This window comes from Pleurodeles waltl, chromosome 12 (genome assembly GCF_031143425.1).
Source record: "Pleurodeles waltl isolate 20211129_DDA chromosome 12, aPleWal1.hap1.20221129, whole genome shotgun sequence".
Taxonomy (NCBI): Eukaryota; Metazoa; Chordata; class Amphibia; order Caudata; family Salamandridae; genus Pleurodeles; species Pleurodeles waltl.
Genome location: NC_090451.1, coordinates 22,082,746 through 22,104,452, shown reverse-complemented (window position 1 = coordinate 22,104,452; position 21,707 = coordinate 22,082,746). Strand labels below are relative to the sequence as shown.

The 21,707-nt window shown below is 51.2% G+C and overlaps 1 protein-coding gene across 1 annotated transcript in view; it reads left to right on the top strand.

Annotated features, from left to right (window-relative positions):
• Window positions 1-21,707, top strand: part of WDR18 (WD repeat domain 18) — a 159,866-nt gene that overhangs the window by 94,129 nt on the left and 44,030 nt on the right. The window lies entirely within an intron of this gene.

The following is a 21,707-nucleotide window of genomic DNA, read 5'->3' as shown; positions in this document are numbered from 1 at the left end:
AGCAGGTGCCTAGAGTGGTGTGTCAATGTCAAGTGGGTGAGGTGTGCCCTTTGAGATGTAACCAGTTGTGACATCCGTGTCAGGGTGGCAGCCAGAGTGATGCCCACCGCGCTGCTGCGGGCACGACTGCTAATGGAGTGCGTCACATGGTCTGTTTATGCTGCGCCCTCTCGCTCACCCCCAGGGGAGGTCACCCAAAGCAGGATCGTTGCCCCCATAGCCTGGAGTTGTCTCCGTTGGAATGTTTTCTTCCTTACAAGTTCATTCCCCCAGCCTGCTGCTGTGTTTGCAGGACTCATTGAGGACAGGCTGTGTGCATGCACCTCTTTCCCAAACCCTGCACTTCTTCGAGTACTGGTTAAGTCAGAGCTCGCTGGAGGAGACACGTTTATGCACCTCTAAAGTTCCATAACATGATTTATTTTTTTTATAGGAACTGGGCTTGGCGTCCGTTTCTTTTTACTTTTTTTAGGCTGAAAACTTCTTTGTGATCTAGGTTAATTGAAACTGAACTATCACTTTGTAAAGCACATTATTGTTTGTACCAACACAGTTATGCTGTCAGCACAGAGTAGGCTTTCTGTCCATAGTGCTTATTCAGTCCCCCACTGCTCCAGTTATCTAACCTCCCTAGTGGAGTACCCTTTCAGCACCTCCCTAGCCCCGGTTATAAAGCTTCCTTTATGGACCTTTTAGTTAGGTGTGACTGAGAGGCATTCCTCTCTCCTCAAACTGAAGAGAAGATGTTGAGGGAATAAAAGATTCCTCACCATGAGGCACTTTTCTAACCTTGGAGAAGGTGCACATTTTAAAAGAATTAGACAGAGTAACAATATTGGAAACATGCCCTGTGTCCAAGTTGGGCAGCCCGTGAGAATGTAGTGCAAGGTCTTGGCTACGTCATGACAGTTGCAACCAGGTTTGCTGCAGAAATATGGCATGGTTGTACTGCAGCAGCTTGTATGGCTTGTATGGGTGATATTGTTGCTGCAGCAGTGTGCCTGGGTGATATTGTTGCTGCAGCAGTGTGTCTGGGTGATATTGTTGCTGCAGCAGTGTGTCTGGGTGATATTGTTGCTGCAGCAGTGTGTCTGGGTGATATTGTTGCTGCAGCAGCGTGTATGGGTGATATTGCAGCAGCGTGCCTGGGTGATATTGTTGCTGCAGCAGCGTGCCTGGGTGATATTGTTGCGGCAGCAGCCTGCCTGGGTGATATTGTTGCGGCAGCAGCCTGCCTGGGTGATATTGTTGCGGCAGCAGCCTGCCTGGGTGATATTGTTGCGGCAGCAGCCTGCCTGGGTGATATTGTTGCGGCAGCAGCCTGCCTGGGTGATATTGTTGCGGCAGCAGCCTGCCTGGGTGATATTGTTGGTGCAGCAGCGTGGCCGGGTGATATTGTTGGTGCAGCAGCGTGGCCGGGTGATATTGTTGGTGCAGCAGCGTGGCTGGGTGATATTGTTTCTGCAGCAGCGTGGCCGGGTGATATTGTCGCTGCAGGTGCATGGCGTCATTGTGCTGCATCAGCGTGTCTGGCTGATACTGTTGCAGCAGCGTGTCTGGCTGATACTGTTGCTGCAGCAGCGTGTCTGGCTGATACTGTTGCTGCAGCAGCGTGTCTGGCTGATACTGTTGCTGCAGCAGCGTGTCTGTCTGATACTGTTGCTGCAGCAGGGTGTCTGGGTGATACTGTTGCTGCAGCAGGGTTGCAGCAGGGTGTCTGGGTGATACTGTTGCTGCAGCAGCGTGTCTGGCTGATACTGTTGCTGCGGCAGCGTGTCTGGCTGATACTGTTGCTGCGGCAGCGTGTCTGGCTGATACTGTTGCTGCGGCAGCGTGTCTGGCTGATACTGTTGCTGCGGCAGCGTGTCTGGCTGATACTGTTGCTGCAGCAGCGTGTCTGGCTGATACTGTTGCTGCAGCAGCGTGTCTGGCTGATACTGTTGCTGCAGCAGCGTGTCTGGCTGATACTGTTGCTGCAGCAGCGTGTCTGGCTGATACTGTTTCTGCAGCAGTGTGGCCGGGTGATATTGTTGCTGCAGGTGCATGGTGTGGTTGTGCTGCAGCAGCGTTTCTGGGTGATATTGTTTCTGCAGCAGCGTGGCCGGGTGATATTGTTGCTGCAGGTGCATGGCGTGGTTGTGCTGCAGCAGCGTTTCTGGGTGATATTGTTTCTGCAGCAGCGTGGCCGGGTGATATTGTTGCTGCAGGTGCATGGCGTGGTTGTGCTGCAGCAGGGTGTCTGGGTGATACTGTTGCTGCAGCAGGGTGTCTGGGTGATACTGTTGCTGCAGCAGGGTGTCTGGGGGATACTGTTGCTGCAGCAGGGTGTCTGGGGGATACTGTTGCTGCAGCAGGGTGTCTGGGGGATACTGTTGCTGCAGCAGGGTGTCTGGGGGATACTGTTGCTGCAGCAGGGTGTCTGGGGGATACTGTTGCTGCAGCAGGGTGTCTGGGGGATTTTGTTGCTGCAGGTGCATGGCATTGTTGTGTTTCAGCAGCTTGTCCGGGTGGTATTGTTGCTGCAACAGGGCGCCTGGGTGGTATTGTTGCTGCAACAGGGCGCCTGGGTGGTATTGTTGCTGCAACAGGGCGCCTGGGTGGTATTGTTGCTGCAACAGGGCGCCTGGGTGGTATTGTTGCTGCAACAGGGCGCCTGGGTGGTATTGTTGCTGCAACAGGGCGCCTGGGTGGTATTGTTGCTGCAACAGGGCGCCTGGGTGGTATTGTTGCTGCAACAGGGCGCCTGGGTGGTATTGTTGCAACAGGGCACCTGGGTGGTATTGTTGCAACAGGGCGCCTGGGTGGGATTGTTGCTGCAACAGGGTGCATGGCGTCGTTGTGCTGCATCGGCGTGTCTGGGTGATACTGTTGCTGCATCGGCGTGTCTGGGAGATACTGTTGCTGCATCGGCGTGTCTGGGAGATACTGTTGCTGCGTCGGCGTGTCTGGGTGATACTGTTGCTGCGTCGGCGTGTCTGGGTGATACTGTTGCTGCGTCGGCGTGTCTGGGTGATACTGTTGCTGCGTCAGCGTGTCTGGGTGATACTGTTGCTGCGTCAGCGTGTCTGGTGATACTGTTGGTGCAGCAGCGTGTCTGGGGGATATTGTTGGTGCAGCAGCGTGTCTGGGGGATATTGTTGGTGCAGCAGCGTGTCTGGGGGATATTGTTGGTGCAGCAGCGTGTCTGGAGGATATTGTTGGTGCAGCAGCGTGTCTGGGGGATATTGTTGGTGCAGCAGCGTGTCTGGGGGATATTGTTGGTGCAGCAGCGTGTCTGGGGGATATTGTTGGTGCAGCAGCGTGTCTGGGGGATATTGTTGGTGCAGCAGCGTGTCTGGGGGATATTGTTGGTGCAGCAGCGTGTCTGGGGGATATTGTTGGTGCAGCAGCGTGGCCGGGGGATATTGTTGGTGCAGCAGCGTGGCCGGGGGATATTGTTGGTGCAGCAGCGTGGCCGGGGGATATTGTTGGTGCAGCAGCGTGGCCGGGGGATATTGTTGGTGCAGCAGCGTGGCCGGGGGATATTGTTGGTGCAGCAGCGTGGCCGGGGGATATTGTTGGTGCAGCAGCGTGGCCGGGGGATATTGTTGGTGCAGCAGAGTGGCCGGGTGATATTGTTGGTGCAGCAGAGTGGCCGGTGATATTGTTGGTGCAGCAGAGTGGCCGGGTGATATTGTTGGTGCAGCAGAGTGGCCGGGTGATATTGTTGGTGCAGCAGAGTGGCCGGGTGATATTGTTGGTGCAGCAGAGTGGCCGGGTGATATTGTTGGTGCAGCAGAGTGGCCGGGTGATATTGTTGGTGCAGCAGAGTGGCCGGGTGATATTGTTGGTGCAGCAGAGTGGCCGGGTGATATTGTTGGTGCAGCAGAGTGGCCGGGTGATATTGTTGGTGCAGCAGAGTGGCCGGGTGATATTGTTGGTGCAGCAGAGTGGCCGGGTGATATTGTTGGTGCAGCAGAGTGGCCGGGTGATATTGTTGGTGCAGCAGAGTGGCCGGGTGATATTGTTGGTGCAGCAGAGTGGCCGGGTGATATTGTTGGTGCAGCAGAGTGGCCGGGTGATATTGTTGGTGCAGCAGAGTGGCCGGGTGATATTGTTGGTGCAGCAGAGTGGCCGGGTGATATTGTTGGTGCAGCAGAGTGGCCGGGTGATATTGTTGGTGCAGCAGAGTGGCCGGGTGATATTGTTGGTGCAGCAGAGTGGCCGGGTGATATTGTTGGTGCAGCAGAGTGGCCGGGTGATATTGTTGGTGCAGCAGAGTGGCCGGGTGATATTGTTGGTGCAGCAGAGTGGCCGGGTGATATTGTTGGTGCAGCAGAGAGGCCGGGTGATATTGTTGGTGCAGCAGAGAGGCCGGGTGATATTGTTGGTGCAGCAGAGTGGCCGGGTGATATTGTTGGTGCAGCAGAGTGGCCGGGTGATATTGTTGGTGCAGCAGCGTGGCCGGGTGATATTGTTGGTGCAGCAGCGTGGCCGGGTGATATTGTCGCTGCAGCAGCGTGGCCGGGTGATATTGTCGCTGCAGGTGCATGGCGTCATTGTGCTGCATCAGCGTGTCTGGGTGATACTGTTGCTGCAGCAGCGTGTCTGGGTGATACTGTTGCTGCAGCAGCGTGTCTGGGTGATACTGTTGCTGCAGCAGCGTGTCTGGGTGGTACTGTTGCTGCAGCAGCGTGTCTGGGTGATACTGTTGCTGCAGCAGCGTGTCTGGGTGATACTGTTGCTGCAGCAGCGTGTCTGGGTGATACTGTTGCTGCAGCAGCGTGTCTGGGTGATACTGTTGCTGCAGCAGCGTGTCTGGGTGATATTGTTGCTGCAGCAGTTTGTATGAGTGATATTGTTTCTGCAGCAGTGTGGCCGGGTGATATTGTTTCTGCAACAGTGTGGCCGGGTGATATTGTTTCTGCAGCAGCGTGGCCGGGTGATATTGTTGCTGCAGGTGCATGGCGTGGTTGTGCTGCAGCAGCGTTATTGGGTGATATTGTTTCTGCAGCAGCGTGGCCGGGTGATATTGTTGGTGCATGGCGTGTCCGGGGGATATTGTTGGTGCAGCAGCGTGTCTGGGGGATATTGTTGGTGCAGCAGCGTGTCTGGGGGATATTGTTGGTGCAGCAGCGTGTCTGGGGGATATTGTTGGTGCAGCAGGGTGTCTGGGGGATACTGTTGCTGCAGCAGGGTGTCTGGGTGATACTGTTGCTGCAGCAGGGTTGCAGCAGGGTGTCTGGGTGATACTGTTGCTGCAGCAGTGTGGCCGGGTGATATTGTTGCTGCAGGTGCATGGCGTGGTTGTGCTGCAGCAGGGTGTCTGGGGGATACTGTTGCTGCAGCAGGGTGTCTGGGGGATACTGTTGCTGCAGCAGGGTGTCTGGGGGATACTGTTGCTGCAGCAGGGTGTCTGGGGGATACTGTTGCTGCAGCAGGGTGTCTGGGGGATACTGTTGCTGCAGCAGGGTGTCTGGGGGATACTGTTGCTGCAGCAGGGTGTCTGAGGGAAATACTGTTGCTGCAGCAGGGTGTCTGAGGGAAATACTGTTGCTGCAGCAGGGTGTCTGGGGGATACTGTTGCTGCAGCAGGGTGTCTGGGGGATACTGTTGCTGCAGCAGGGTGTCTGGGGGATACTGTTGCTGCAGCAGGGTGTCTGGGGGATACTGTTGCTGCAGCAGGGTGTCTGGGGGATACTGTTGCTGCAGCAGGGTGTCTGGGGGATACTGTTGCTGCAGCAGGGTGTCTGGGGGATACTGTTGCTGCAGCAGGGTGTCTGGGGGATACTGTTGCTGCAGCAGGGTGTCTGGGGGATTTTGTTGCTGCAGGTGCATGGCATTGTTGTGTTTCAGCAGCTTGTCCGGGTGGTATTGTTGCTGCAACAGGGCGCCTGGGTGGTATTGTTGCTGCAACAGGGCGCCTGGGTGGTATTGTTGCTGCAACAGGGCGCCTGGGTGGTATTGTTGCTGCAACAGGGCGCCTGGGTTGTATTGTTGCTGCAACAGGGCGCCTGGGTGGTATTGTTGCAACAGGGCGCCTGGGTGGTATTGCAGCAACAGGGCGCCTGGGTGGTATTGTTGCAACAGGGTGCCTGGGTGGGATTGTTGCTGCGTCAGCGTGTCTGGGGGATACTGTTGCTGCGTCAGCGTGTCTGGGGGATACTGTTGCTGCGTCAGAGTGTCTGGGGGATACTGTTGCTGCGTCAGCGTGTCTGGGGGATACTGTTGCTGCAGCAGCGTGTCTGGGGGATACTGTTGGTGCGTCAGCGTGTCTGGGGGATACTGTTGGTGCGTCAGCGTGTCTGGGGGATACTGTTGGTGCGTCAGCGTGTCTGGGGGATACTGTTGCTGCAGCAGCGTGTCTGGGGGATACTGTTGGTGCGTCAGCGTGTCTGGGGGATACTGTTGGTGCGTCAGCGTGTCTGGGAGATACTGTTGGTGCGTCAGCGTGTCTGGGGGATACTGTTGGCGCAGCAGCGTGTCTGGGGGATACTGTTGGCGCAGCAGCGTGTCTGGGGGATACTGTTGGCGCAGCAGCGTGTCTGGGGGATACTGTTAGCGCAGCAGCGTGTCTGGGGGATACTGTTGGCGCAGCAGCGTGTCTGGGGGATACTGTTGGCGCAGCAGCGTGTCTGGGGGATACTGTTGGCGCAGCAGCGTGTCTGGGGGATACTGTTGCTGCATCAGCGTGTCTGGGGGATACTGTTGGCGCAGCAGCGTGTCTGGGGGATACTGTTGGCGCAGCAGCGTGTCTGGGGGATACTGTTGGCGCAGCAGCGTGTCTGGGGGATACTGTTGGCGCAGCAGCGTGTCTGGGGGATACTGTTGGCGCAGCAGCGTGTCTGGGGGATACTGTTGGCGCAGCAGCGTGTCTGGGGGATACTGTTGGCGCAGCAGCGTGTCTGGGGGATACTGTTGGCGCAGCAGCGTGTCTGGGGGATACTGTTGGCGCAGCAGCGTGTCTGGGGGATACTGTTGGCGCAGCAGCGTGTCTGGGGGATACTGTTGGCGCAGCAGGGTGTCTGGGGGATACTGTTGGCGCAGCAGGGTGTCTGGGGGATACTGTTGCTGCAGGTGCATGGCATTGTTGTGTTTCAGCAGCTTGTCCAGATGATACTGTTGGTGCAGCAGGGTGTCTGGGTGGTGTTGCTGTTGCAGCAGGGTGTCTGGGTGGTGTTGCTGTTGCAGCAGGGTGTCTGGGTGGTGTTGCTGTTGCAGCAGGGTGCCTGGGTGGTATTGCTGCAGCAGGCTGTCCGGGTGGTATTGCTGCTGCAGCAGGCTGTCCGGGTGGTATTGCTGCTGCAGCAGGCTGTCCGGGTGGTATTGCTGCTGCAGCAGGCTGTCCGGGTGGTATTGCTGCTGCAGCAGGCTGTCCGGGTGGTGTTGCTGCTGCAGCAGGGTGTCCGGGTGGTGTTGCTGCTGCAGCAGGGTGTCCGGGTGGTGTTGCTGCTGCAGCAGGGTGTCCGGGTGGTATGGTTGCTGCAGCAGGGCGCCCGGGTGTTATGGTTGCTGCAACAGGGCGCCTGGGTGGTATGGTTGCTGCAACAGGGCGCCTGGGTGGTATGGTTGCTGCAACAGGGCGCCTGGGTGGTATGGTTGCTGCAACAGGGCGCCTGGGTGGTATGGTTGCTGCAACAGGGCGCCTGGGTGGGATTGTTGCTGCAACAGGGTGCCTGGGTGGTATTGTTGCTGCAGCAGTGTCGCAGACACTGCAACAGTGTGGTTGGCTGGTATCATGGAGGTTTGGGTGGCATGTACAATTCTGCAACTCTTTAGTGATGCTGTTACTGTAGTCGGGTGGGTCCACAACAACATTGTCCTCCTGTAAAGTATAGATTTTGAATTGCTGCTCATGCAATGCATGGACGGGTTGGTACCAGTGCAGTCAGGCATTGGTCTTTGTAGAAGAGTGGCCAAGCAGTGGTTGATGCTGTGGGTCATTGCCCAGTACCTGCTGCTCCCACGTGGGACCCACTTTGGTTGAATGTCAGTGGCCCCCTAACTTGATCCCACCCCTTGTGCAAATCATCTCATGTGGAGAAGGGCTACTGGCACCGTGCAATGGCTGTAGCCCCGCCCACTGTCCAACCGCACTGCTGCAGCACCACCTCACAAGCAACGCATGCAGGGGGCCAGCTCATTTTATTGTGTTACACCTATGGTGTGGCGCCCTATACCGAGTCCAGGCAACCCTTAGTGATATTGAATAGATGTCCAGATAGCAAAAGCTCTCTGGGGTAGCTGAGGCGAGCAGCTGAAGCTTATCCAGGAGGAATGTAAAGCACTTAAAATAGCACAGTAGTCGGACAGTAACTCCCTCAAAAGAAAGAACCACACAAGTTGTTTTTCGTTGAAGAATCTTTTCGAATCACAAGATTGAGTGACTCCTCCTCTCTGTGATAGTGGCATGGGCATCGAGTCCTTTGTTAGATTGTTTTCTCTCCGCTGTCGGGTTCGGATGTGTTTCCTCTCGCTCCGGTAGATCTCGGTTTGGTCTCTTTTGAACTTTCCTTTCCATCTTTCTTTCGACTACAGAATAGTATTTCGATCACGTATTTCTACACTTTAACAAATCGTTCCAATTTTCATCGTCTGGGTCGGTTCAACGTCCTTAGGGGTGTCCACGCCTGTTTTGAGCCTACCTTGGCGAGTGCTGTTGTGGGTCGGTTCAACGCACTTAGGGGTGTCCACGCCTTTTTTGAGCCTAACTTGACGAGTGATGTTGAAAAATGCTGGGCCAATGGAACAAACTCCGTTTAGGTTCTGTCCTAGATGCCACTCCAAGTTCCCGTACACTGATCAACACTTGGTGCGTAACTTGTGCTTGTCCCCGGAACATAAGGAAGAGACCTGCGACACCTGTCGGTCTTTTTGATCCAAAAAGACTCTCAGGGACAGAAGAGCACGTCGGCTAAAGATGGCGTTGAAAACAGACGACCCTCCTGACATCTTCGGAGAGGAACACGCACAAGAAGAAATTGAACACCAGGCTGCCCTTTCAATCCCAGACTCGAACCAAGATTCTGACATCAAGAGCCAGTCGATTCCAGCAGCACAGTGTGCGAGTACACCAGCCCCATCTTTGCACTTAAAGATGTTTAACCAAGCTGGTCAGCGGTCCACCACTGCCTCAGGCCATGGTAGGATCCGAAAATTACATTCGGATGCCCCACCTTCCAGTTCAGCACCGAAATTAAAAAAGACCAAGATGCCTTCGGCACCGACCAAAGACTCAATACCAGCCCAACCTCTATTGGGATCGAGTCGAGCATTCGAGTTGACCACCTCGACGTAGAAAAAGCAGCCATCAACATTGGCTTCAGAACAGACACTTTCGACTAGAAAAAATCTTCAACACCGAAAATTTTGGAACCGAAATGTATGCTTAGTAAAGACCCTACAGTTTCAACTGAAGAGAGTCTCCAAGGAAAAATACAAGGCTCTAGACCAGAAGTCTTCAAACCTTTTTAGGCTGAGCCCCCCATGTAAACCTTTTTTGGATGGCAAGCCTCCCCCCCCCCCCCCCCCCCCCCCCCAACCCTGTGCCCCCCACTACTAACCAACATCAAAAAATGCTGGAAGCTGGTGCCCTGAATCAACAACAGCCATTCCCATCCACAGAGTCCAGTTCGTATATGGAAAATAATATTAAATAACATAAGAGTTTATAGTAACTGAAGTCTTTGCAGTGCCTGTGGTTAAGTGACAGATGTTTATTACAAAGTTCAAATGAAAAGTCTCCAAGAAGAATTGCAAACCTGCTTTATTTTTCACATAAAACACAAAATTTGGTACGGATTAATAAAAACACTAACTATATCTGGCAGACTTGTCACAGATAGTTGCAGACTCATAAATTCTATTTAGGCAATTGGATCAGTAAGATTATTGAACAAAAGAAACATCAGAGGATGGTGAGCCGAAGGGCAAGACTTGCAGCAGGGTTGACCAGGGCCACAGCCCACTTTGCCCACGACTTTAGGGCCCATGTTTATACTTTTTTAGTGCCGCATTTGCGTCATTTTGTGACGGAAAAGTGGCGCAAACTTACAATTGCATTTTGTAAGTTTGCGCCACTTTTGCACCACAAAATGACGCAAATGCGGCACTAAAAAGGTATAAATATGGGACTAAAAGTCTCTGGCCCTAAGTCACGGGTAAATCAAGTGTTTTGCTCACGGGTCGCAGGATGTTGATCAGATGCCGGGATTCGACCTTGCTTCTCCAGAAAGAGTCAGCCACTGTGGCAGTAACCTCTCCTCGTCGAAACATTTAGTGAGCCGAAAAGGAAAGGAGAAAGACTATTTAAAAAAAAAGATAAAAAACGCTCTTCACGCTTGCCTGCCAGTGAATGGAATCTTCAGGAATGCAGCCCGTTTAAATTCTTGCAGTGAGCGTCAGTAGCGGTGAGGTTACAAACCAGGATACACTCGGAGGGGAAGGCTTCAGCAGCATGGCAAAGGCCAGCAACCCGCTGTGAGGCAACCACGAGGCAAAAGGCAGCAGCAAACAAAGTATTTTGCAGATTTATGCTGGCAAAATGTGTGGCAGCGTTGAAAGGTGAAATGACAGGGAGGAGTGTGCGCCCCCCCCCCTGAGTTGATGCCGCACCCCCCCCGGGGGGCACGCCCCACACTTTGAAGACCTATGCTCTAGACCAACCTCTGCCCTCTTCACCTCTCTCCTGTACTTCGCTCGACTCCACCCCACCACAATCCTCTACATCTTTTACACAACCACATTCTCTCCACAAGGGTCGTCACCTCAGGGGGGTGACTTAGGTGATGTTCCACAAGATGTAGATGCATGGGATCTATATCTCATTCTACTAATGACCCTGACCTTTATCCAGCAAGGCCTTCACCCCCTGAGGATACAACCAGGTTATTGCAAGGGCAGTAGCAGACCATAATGTATATGCATACTGACCCTATCGAAGAGGTTTTCTCTTTGATACTTTAACGAACACTCATAAAGAGTCAGTTCCTACCCATGCTACCAGGTATGCTTAGACATGCCACAGTGATATTCACAGAACCTGTTAGGACAAGAGTCATTAAACTGAGGGTGGATTTAAAAAAAAAAAAAAAAAGAAAATACAAAGCTGAGCCCTCAGATCTAACATTTATAAAATCACAACTACCTCCAGATTCTATAGTTTTAAGTGCGGCACGAAAGCGTGCTAATAGTCAGCCCACAGGAGATGCTCCTTCTCCTGATAAGGAGAGCAAAAAACTGAACGCAGCGGGCAAAAGGGTGGCTGCACAAACTTCAGATCACTTGAGAATTGCACATTCTCAGCATTCCTGGCGAAGTACGACAGGGCCCACTGGGACAAGATGGAAGAACTACTCCAGTATCTTCCACAAGAACACCAAAAAAAGGGGGAATGAGATAGTCTCAGAAGGGCAGGCCGTCTCAAACACTTCATTCAGATGTGACGTTGATGCAGCAGACACAGCAGAATGTGGCGTAAACACAAGTGTTCTTGTAAGGAGACCTGCTTGGTTGAGGTGCTCAGGCTTCAAGCTAGAAATACAACAGGCAGTCCTGAGCATGCCTCTTGATAAAGAGCATTGATTTGGCCCAGACATTTGATACCACTACTGATAAGCTAAAGAAAGACTCTGAAACAGCTAAAGCTACTGGGGCCTCACTAACTACACCAACTATGGGTAATTTTCGTAGGCCACAATTTAAGGGTGGTTTCAAAACCTCATCCACTGAGCCTTTCACCTCCCAAAATAAACAAGGAGCACATTTTTACAATAGAGGTTCCTTCAGAGGATCTTTCAGTGGGGGGGAAGATTAGCAAATTTTCATCCCCAAAGGTCCAACATCACTACAGACCAATGGGTTATATCAATTATCCAACACGGTTATTGTGTAGAACTCATTTCCACTCCAACAAATATTCCTTCTGTTCACAAACTCTCACAGGACTATCTTATTCTCTTAAAAGAGGAATTACAGTCCATTCTTCTCAAAGGGGCTATAGAGCCAGTTCCCCTATCCCAACAAAGGTTAGGAGTATATTCCCTATACTTCCTTATACCAAAGAAAGACAGTTCGTTAAGACCAATTCTGGATCTCAGGCCTCTCAACCTATGCATGCTTTCAGAGCATTTTCATATGGTCACTCTGCAAGATGTTATTCCCCTAGTACAGCAAGGTGATTACATGACCGCATTAGATCTCAAAGATGCTGATTTCCACATTCCCGTACAATCCAACACATCGCAAATATCTCAGATTTGTCATTGCGGGAAAGCATTATCAGTTCAAAGTTCTACCATTCTGGATAACAACTGCTCCCAGGGTATTGACACTATGCTTAGCTGCAGTAGCTGCATTCTTCAGAAGACAACATTCACGTTTTGCCATACTTGGACGACTGGCTCATAATAGCCAATACCATCCAAAAATGTCAGGAGAATACTCATTACACAGTAAATCTTCTGCACTCTTTGGGATTTACAATAAACTATCTCAAATCCCATCCTCAACCCTAACAGATACAGCCTTACGTGGGAGCAGTTCTCAATACTCACTTATGGTTGGCAAATTCAAGCCTAGTAAGGATTCCGGCTTTTTAAAAATCTCCTGGCTCAATTACAAGGGAATCATACTTACACAGTGAGACTAGTGATGCATCTGTTAGGAATGATGGCCTCCTGCAAGACTACACATGTGTCCATTACAGCAGTGTCTGTCTCGTCAGTGGTCTCAGTCACAGGGTCATCTTAAGGATCTAGTGTTGTCGGACTGACACTCGCTGCTTCATGCAATGGTGGAATCCCACCAGCCTTTCAAAAGGACGGCCCTTTCAAGACCCTGTGCCTCAGCTCATCTCAACAACCTTAAAATACAAGGCAAATGGATCCCATTCAACAAACTCATCACATCACCTACTGTGAGAAGGTAGCCTCTTTCTAGCCTTGTTACCCCCACTTTTGGCCTGTTTGTGAGTGTATGTCAGGGTGTTTGTCACTGTTTTCACTGTCTCACTGGGATCCTGATAGCTAGGCCTCAGTGCTCATAGTGAAAACACCATGTTTTCAGTATGGTTGTTATGTGTCACTGGGATCCTGCTAGTCAGGACCCCAGTGCTCATAGGTTTGTGGCCTATATGTATGTGTCACTGGGACCCTGTCACACAGGGCCCCAGTGCTCATAGGTGTGCATGTATATGTTCCCTGTGTGGTGCCTAACTGTCTCACTGAGGCTCTGCTAACCAGAACCTCAGTGGTTATGCTCTCTCATTACTTTTAAATTGTCACTAACAGGCTAGTGACCATTTTTACCAATTTACATTGGCTTACTGGAACACCCTTATAATTCCCTAGTATATGGTACTGAGGTACCCAGGGTATTGGGGTTCCAGGAGATCCCTATGGGCTGCAGCATTTCTTTTGCCACCCATAGGGAGCTCTGACAATTCTTACACAGGCCTGCCACTGCAGCCTGAGTGAAATAACGTCCACGTTATTTCACAGCCATTTTACACTGCACTTAAGTAACTTATAAGTCACCTATATGTCTAACCTTTACCTGGTAAAGGTTAGGTGCAAAGTTACTTAGTGTGAGGGCACCCTGGCACTAGCCAAGGTGCCCCCACATTGTTCAGAGCCAATTCCCTGAACTTTGTGAGTGTGGGGACACCATTACACGCGTGCACTACATATAGGTCACTACCTATATGTAGCTTCACCATGGTAACTCCGAATATGGCCATGTAACATGTCTATGATCATGGAATTGCCCCCTCTATGCCATCCTGGCATTGTTGGTACAATTCCATGATCCCAGTGGTCTGTAGCACAGACCCTGGTACTGCCAAACTGCCCTTCCTGGGGTTTCACTGCAGCTGCTGCTGCTGCCAACCCCTCAGACAGGCATCTGCCCTCCTGGGGTCCAGCCAGGCCTGGCCCAGGATGGCAGAACAAAGAACTTCCTCTGAGAGAGGGTGTGACACCCTCTCCCTTTGGAAAATGGTGTGAAGGCAGGGGAGGAGTAGCCTCCCCCAGCCTCTGGAAATGCTTTGTTGGGCACAGAGGTGCCCAATTCTGCATAAGCCAGTCTACACCGGTTCAGGGACCCCTTAGCCCCTGCTCTGGCACGAAACTGGACAAAGGAAAGGGGAGTGACCACTCCCCTGACCTGCACCTCCCCTGGGAGGTGTCCAGAGCTCCTCCAGTGTGCTCCAGACCTCTGCCATCTTGGAAACAGAGGTGCTGCTGGCACACTGGACTGCTCTGAGTGGCCAGTGCCACCAGGTGACGTCAGAGACTCCTTGTGATAGGCTCCTTCAGGTGTTAGTAGCCTTTCCTCTCTCCTAGGTAGCCAAACCCTCTTTTCTGGCTATTTAGGGTCTCTGTCTCTGGGGAAACTTTAGATAACGAATGCACGAGCTCAGCCGAGTTCCTCTGCATCTCCCTCTTCACCTTCTGATAAGGAATCGACCGCTGACCGCGCTGGAAGCCTGCAAACCTGCAACATAGTAGCAAAGACGACTACTGCAACTCTGTAACGCTGATCCTGCCGCCTTCTCGACTGTTTTCCTGCTTGTGCATGCTGTGGGGGTAGTCTGCCTCCTCTCTGCACCAGAAGCTCCGAAGAAATCTCCCGTGGGTCGACGGAATCTTCCCCCTGCAACCGCAGGCACCAAAAAGCTGCATTACCGGTCCCTTGGGTCTCCTCTCAGCACGACGAGCGAGGTCCCTCGAATCCAGCGACACCGTCCAAGTGACTCCCACAGTCCAGTGACTCTTCAGCCCAAGTTTGGTGGAGGTAAGTCCTTGCCTCACCTCGCTGGGCTGCATTGCTGGGAACCGCGACTTTGCAAGCTTCTCCGGCCCCTGTGCACTTCCGGTGGAAATCCTTCGTGCACAGCCAAGCCTGGGTCCACGGCACTCTAACCTGCATTGCACGACTTTCTAAGTTGGTCTCCGGCGACGTGGGACTCCTTTGTGCAACTTCGGCGAGCACCGTTTCACGCATCCTCGTAGTGCCTGTTTCTGGCACTTCTCCGGGTGCTACCTGCTTCAGTGAGGGCTCCTTGTCTTGCTCGACGTCCCCTCTCTCTGCAGGTCCAATTTGCGACCTTCTGGTCCCTCCTGGGCCCCAGCAGCGTCCAAAAACGCCAAACGCACGATTTGCGTGTAGCAAGGCTTGTTGGCGTCCATCCGGCGGGAAAACACTTCTGCACGACTCTCCAAGGCGTGGGGGATCCATCCTCCAAAGGGAAAGTCTCTAGCCCTTTTCGTTCCTGCAGTATTCACAGTTCTTCAGCCTAGTAAGAGCTTCTTTGCACCAACCGCTGGCATTTCTTGGGCATCTGCCCATCTCCGAGCTGCTTGTGACTTTTGGACTTGGTCCCCTTGTTCCACAGGTACCTTCAGACAGGAATCCATCGTTGTTGCATTGCTGATTTGTGTTTTCCTTGCATTCTCCCTCTAACACGACTATTTTGTCCTTAGGGGAACTTTGGTGCACTTTGCACTCACTTTTCAGGGTCTTGGGGTGGGTTATTTTGCTAACTCTCACTATTTTCTAATAGTCCCAGCGACCCTCTACAAGGTCACATAGGTTTGGGGTCCATTCGTGGTTCGCATTCCACTTCTGGAGTATATGGTTTGTGTTGCCCCTATCCCTATGTTTCCCCATTGCATCCTATTGTAACTATACATTGTTTGCACTGTTTTCTAAGACTATACTGCATATTTTTGCTATTGTGTATATATATCTTGTGTATATTTCCTATCCTCTCACTGAGGGTACACTCTAAGATACTTTGGCATATTGTCATAAAAATAAAGTACCTTTATTTTTAGTATAACTGTGTATTGTGTTTTCTTATGATATTGTGCATATGACACTAAGTGGTACTGTAGTAGCTTCACACGTCTCCTAGTTCAGCCTAAGCTGCTCTGCTAAGCTACCATTATCTATCAGCCTAAGCTGCTAGACACCCTATACACTAATAAGGGATAACTGGGCCTGGTGCAAGGTGCAAGTACCCCTTGGTACTCACTACAAGCCAGTCCAGCCTCCTACACCTACTTGGAGTTGCTAGCAGTCTTTCTAGCGCTCAAAGCATTTCTGACACAAATCTCTCACCAAGTGGTTCTAGTCCGTACAGACAACATGACAACTATGTATTACTTGCAGAAACGGGGGAACACACTCATCTCAATGTCAAATATCTCCAGGAATGGACAATCGGTTTGCGGTCCTCTTAAGCAGGACTCTGCAGCAAGTCCTTGAATGGGGAAATTCACCCACAAGTACTTGACCAATACTTTTGCTTCTGGAGAACACCAGAAATAGATCTCTTCGCCACTGTAGAAAATTCAAAATGTCAAAACTTTGTGTCCAATGGCCATACCCTCAGTCCAAGGGCAATGCTGTATGGATGAATTGGTCAGGGGTATTTGCTTACGTTTTTCTGCCTCTCCCACTCATTCCATTTCTAGTTCGCAAACTGAGACCAACATCACTCACCGTGATCCTTGTAGCTCCCACATGGGCACTTCAACCTTGGTACTCAACACTACTGGATCTGCCTGTGGTTTCCCATCACAAACATCCTAACAGACCAGACCTTTTAACTCAAAATCAAGGTCAAATCAGACATCCAGGCCCCCAAAACACTTGCGATCTGGCTCCTGAAGTCATAGAGTTTGGATATTTACAACTTCCCTCTGAATATATGGACATTCCTTGGGAGGCACGCAGACCTACAACTAGACAGTGTTACACTGCAAAATGGTAACGTTTTGTATGCTGCTGTCAGCCTAAACACATTGATCCACTCAAAGTGTCAGTACAAGACAGACATTGTTTGCTATCTGCTACATTTACAAGAGGCTGCTTACCTTCTGTGTTCAGAAGTCTGTAATTAAGGCATTCATGGAAGGACTCAAGAGTTATTCCACCCAGGGTTCCTCCAGCATGGAACCTCAACATTGTCCTTCCTAGACATATGGGTCCACCGTTTGAACCCATGCACTCCTGCTCTTTGCAATTTAATTCCTGGAAAGTTGCCCTTTTGGTAGCTATCACTTCTCTATGATGTGTAAGTGAACTGCAAGCTTTCACTTTAGAAGAACCCCTTTTCTAAGTACATAATGATAAAGTAGTCCTTAGGACAACCCCTACATTTCTACCAAAAGTAGTTTCACCATTTCATATTAACCAATCAGTTGAGTTACCTGTTTCTTTTTCCCCTACAGCCAGACTCTGTTGCTGAAAGAGCTTTGCACACACTAGATGTCAAACAAGTTCTTATGTATTACATTTATAGGACTAAAGTTTTAGAAAATCTAAACAACTTTTTGTAGCTTTTTCAGTGCTTCACAAAGGCAATCCAATTTCAAAGAATGGATTAGCCAGATGGATAGCCAAGAATATTCAAACTTGTTATCTTCAAGCTAAAAGGCAATTACCAACAGCTCCTCTAACACACTCTACCAGGAAAAAAGGTGCTTCTATGGCCTTTTTCGGAAACATACCTATAGCAGATATTTGTAAAGCTGCTACTTGGTCTACATCACACACATTTGCTAAACACTATTGTGTGGATGTGTTGTGTCGCCAACAAGCAAATGTTGGCCAGGCAGTGCTCAGTACACTTTTTCAAGCTTGTCCATCTCCTACAGGCTAGCCACCACTTACTGGGAGAGGACTGCTTTCAGTCTATGCAAAGCATGCGTATCTGCAGCTACACATGCCATCGAACGGAAAATGTTACTTACCCAATAGTATTACCTCACCCTCCTGCGGGAAAACAATCTTAACAAAGGACTCGATGCCTATACGCACTATCACCAAGAGGAGGAGTCCCTCGAACTCGTGCCTCGAAAAGATTCTTTGAAGAAAAACAACTTGCTCTGCTGTCAGCACCAGCTCCTCTGATGCAGGTTCCTCCAAGGAGTGAGATAATTTCCCTGAGGAGACGGGTCCTCACTGGAGTCCTAGGCAGGGAGTACGTTTTTACCCTTCCTACCTCTCGTCTGGGGGCTGGCTAGTCCATACTGTCAGGCTCCGGTGTCCCGGAGTCTCCCCGTTTCCTGGCCTTGCTCTTGTTGTCACAAAGATATTGCAGGGATGCCCAGCATTGCAGCTCAACTTAAGCCCTGGCTCTAAATCATGGCCCATCAATCAATCAGCGGGAATGAAAGAGGACACTACAACACTTTTAGAGCCAGTAGTCCCCCCCTTAAGCTAAAGTTAACTGCCATGGGGTGGCACTTAGTGATGTTGCCTGCGTTGGTGATGTGGTAAGTCTGACCAAGTAGGTGTTGCCCAGGGGACACCAGGCTTTCATTCACCATAGCGACATTGGCACCTGTGTCCCTGTAGGCGTCTGCCTCAATACCATTAATCAGGGGGTGCTGCCTGTATTTCCTCATATTAGGAGGCCAGGCAGCCAGAGTGGCATGGTCCGTGCCCCCCTCTGTACCAAGGGAGCCTCAGTAGTTTCTTTGACGAGGCCAGAGTCCGCTGCACTCCCGCGGTGACCCCAGCTGCCCCCTCGGCTGAAGTGCTACCACCAGTGCCACTGCTCGGGCACCAGGAGGAGTGGCAGTAGTGGGAGCACCCGCGCTGTCACCTGTCCTGTGCCCTCTTCATTTACACAAGAAGCACCGGGGTTTCTTTTTAGAGGAGGAGGAGGATTTAGGCCCTCCCCCAGAAGAATTTTGTGGGCCTGATGACATTTTTTTTATTTGTTATCATTAGGCTTTTCCCCATCTTTCTCCTGGGACTTTGAAGACAAACCATTCTTCTTCTATCCCCTGACACCCCAACCCCCCCCCCCCCCTCCACCAACAATGTGAGTTTTATTACTTGCACTGATGGGAACCCATTGGTCTGCCTTCTTTCCCAATTCTTAGGGAGAGGTCAGATCTGAGTCCACCAGGTACTAATGCAGTTTCTCAGACACAGTAAGGATGTGCTCTCTCATGATAAGGTTGTACAGCCCTTCATAGTCATGCACATTACTACCATGTAACCAGCATTCCAGAGCCTTAACTGCACAGTCCACAAAATCTGCTCAGTCTTAGGAGGACTTCTTCTGAGTTTCTCTGAACTTAATTCTATGCTCCTCAGGTGTGAGCCCAAACCCATCAATCAGAGCCTCCTTCAAGTCCTAGTAGTTATCTGCATCTTCCTCCTTTAAAGTCAAAACTTTGTTTCTGCCTTCGTCTGCAAAGGAGAGCCACAGGATAGCTGTCCACTTGCTTCCGAGGGGCCCTCTGTACCTTACAGATCCTCTCTAAAGCAGTGACCCACTTGTGGGTGTCATCACCAGCTTTGTAAGGGGGGCTAGCCTGCGGAGCTTCCTGGAATCAAATAAATCATCCCTGACCCTGGACTCTCGTATACTGCCATCATGGGGTTCTAGCCCCAAATTATTTTTTTCCCTTTCCATCTCTGGGACCTCTCTAGAGCCAGCTGCTGCTGTTTCAAGTTGAGCTTGGCATGCTCAAGTGTCAGCAAACTGAACCCCCTATCTAGGGGATCTCTCATTAGAACTAGAGTGGAAGGAGCCCACATCAGAACCTGAGGCGAGGGGAACTGAGGATGAGGCAGATATACTCCTCCTGGGGACTCTTTGCCAACCTGGGGGGAGTAAAGGGGGCCTGCTGCTACAGCCCTCTCTTGTGCTACCAACTCAACTCCCTGCATTGTCGAGGTTTTCCCCAGCGGCCTCTTTGTTTTGCCCAGTGTGGTCAGAGGAAGTACCGGATATCTCTTTTTCCATCACTGGGGGTTCACCCTCCCCATCTAATTCTCTCCCACAGTCATGAATCTGTATGTCATCCTGAATAAGGAGGTCCAAGAGAATCATTTTCTTAGGGTTTTTACCTGTCTTTCGTTTTCTAGCTGTACAGAGGGCCCGGAGTTCCTTGCACCTAAGACCATCATACCTATACTCCTTAGTCTGGGCAGCTCCCTCAACCTATGTTGTGGCACACTCTACTGAATCCAGGCAGCCCTTAGTGATAGTGTTTAGATGTCCAGATAGCAGGAGCTCTCTAGGGGTAGCTGAGGTGAGCAGCTGAATCTTAGCCAGGAGGAGTGTAGAACACTTGCAGTACCACAGTAGTCAGTCACAAGAAAGAACCACACAAGTGTTACAGAAATAAAGGATACTTTATTACAGCATGTAGGAAGCTGGCCTGGTGTGTGATGGGTACCTATGGTACTTGCACCTTATACCAGGTCCAGGTATCCCCCCTCTGTGAAGTTTAGGCAGTGTCTAGAAGCCAGGCTCTCTAGAGGTAGCTGTGGTTGAGTAGCCAAGGCTTATCTAGGAGACATGCAAACCTCATGTAGTACCACTGTAGTCACACAGCACTTACACACATGTAAGAAAACACCCAATGTTACAAATATAAAAGTACTTTATTTCTGATCACATAATACCACAAAGTATTAGAAGGGCAACCCTCCAATAGTAGTAATACACTAAATATATACACTAGCAATCCGAAATAAGCGTAGAAAACAGTGCAAATAGCAATAACCAATAGTGACCCTAGGGGGAGCACAAACCATATACTAAAAAACAAAATGGAATGCAAACACAGGACCCCACCTAGGTAAGTGGAATGTGTAGAGGGGAGCTGGGAGTACTCGAAAACCACAGAAGTAACACAGTACCCCTAGCGACCAGGAATGCAGGAGTAATTCACTAGAATTTCTCCACACCACCCAAAAGGAGGAAGAAGAAAAGAAGACGACCAGACCAGACTGCAGGAAACCAGCGGTGGATTCCTGAAGAAAGAAGACCTGTGGAGAGACGGGACCAAGTCCAAGAGTCACAGTGGAGTCCAGGAGTAGAGGCTACTACCCACCCAGCTGTGGATGCAGGAGTTGGTCGACGGTGAGGAAGATCACTGCAACCCTGGAGCTGGAGAAGAGTTCCTGAGGGATACAGAAGATGTCCCACGCTAGAACAAAGATTGCAGATGGGTGTCGGTGCAGGAATTCCACCAACAGGCCTTGGCAAAGGCAAACTCGTGGTTAGTGGAAAAGTGGTGCTGCCGGGTCCAGCAAGGCCCAGGACGACTCAGCCCAGGAGGGGGAGTCGGAGGGGACCCTCAGCGACACAGAGAAGCCCACAGGTGCAAAGGCAGCACCCACAGGAGTCCCACAGGACTGGGACACAGGAGTCGCAGAAGGAGCCCACGCAGCACTGCAGAAAGGGATCCCACGCCGCAGGAGAACCATGCAGAGGGCTGTGTGTTGCAGGAAGGAGTGCTGTGGACTGGAGCTACAAGTTGCCTGAAGGTCCCTTGGAGGAGATGCAAACAAGCCTTGGCAGCTGCAAGAGACTGGGTGTACAGGGATACTCTCATGCGTGGGAAGGCATTCCCAAAGTTGGACACCTGGCAGAGAGGACCAAGCAGACTACCCTGGACCCCCTCCCGTGCTGCAGGATCCATGCAGCCGGTTGTCGTTGCATCAGATGCCTGCGGATGAAGGAGAAGGACTCCTTCGTTCCAAGGGAGATTCAGTCTTTCTTCTAGTGCAGACTGAAGACACGCCGCCCTCAGAGGATGCACAGCCAGTGGAAATGTTACAGTTGCTGGCAGCAGCCCTGGAAACAATGTTGCAGAGAAATTCTTCTTCTTGGAGGCAGATTGCCGGGTCCTGGAGGGGCCAGTCGCAGTTCCGGAGGCCAGAAGTCAAAGTGAAGGTTGCAGAGGAATCCT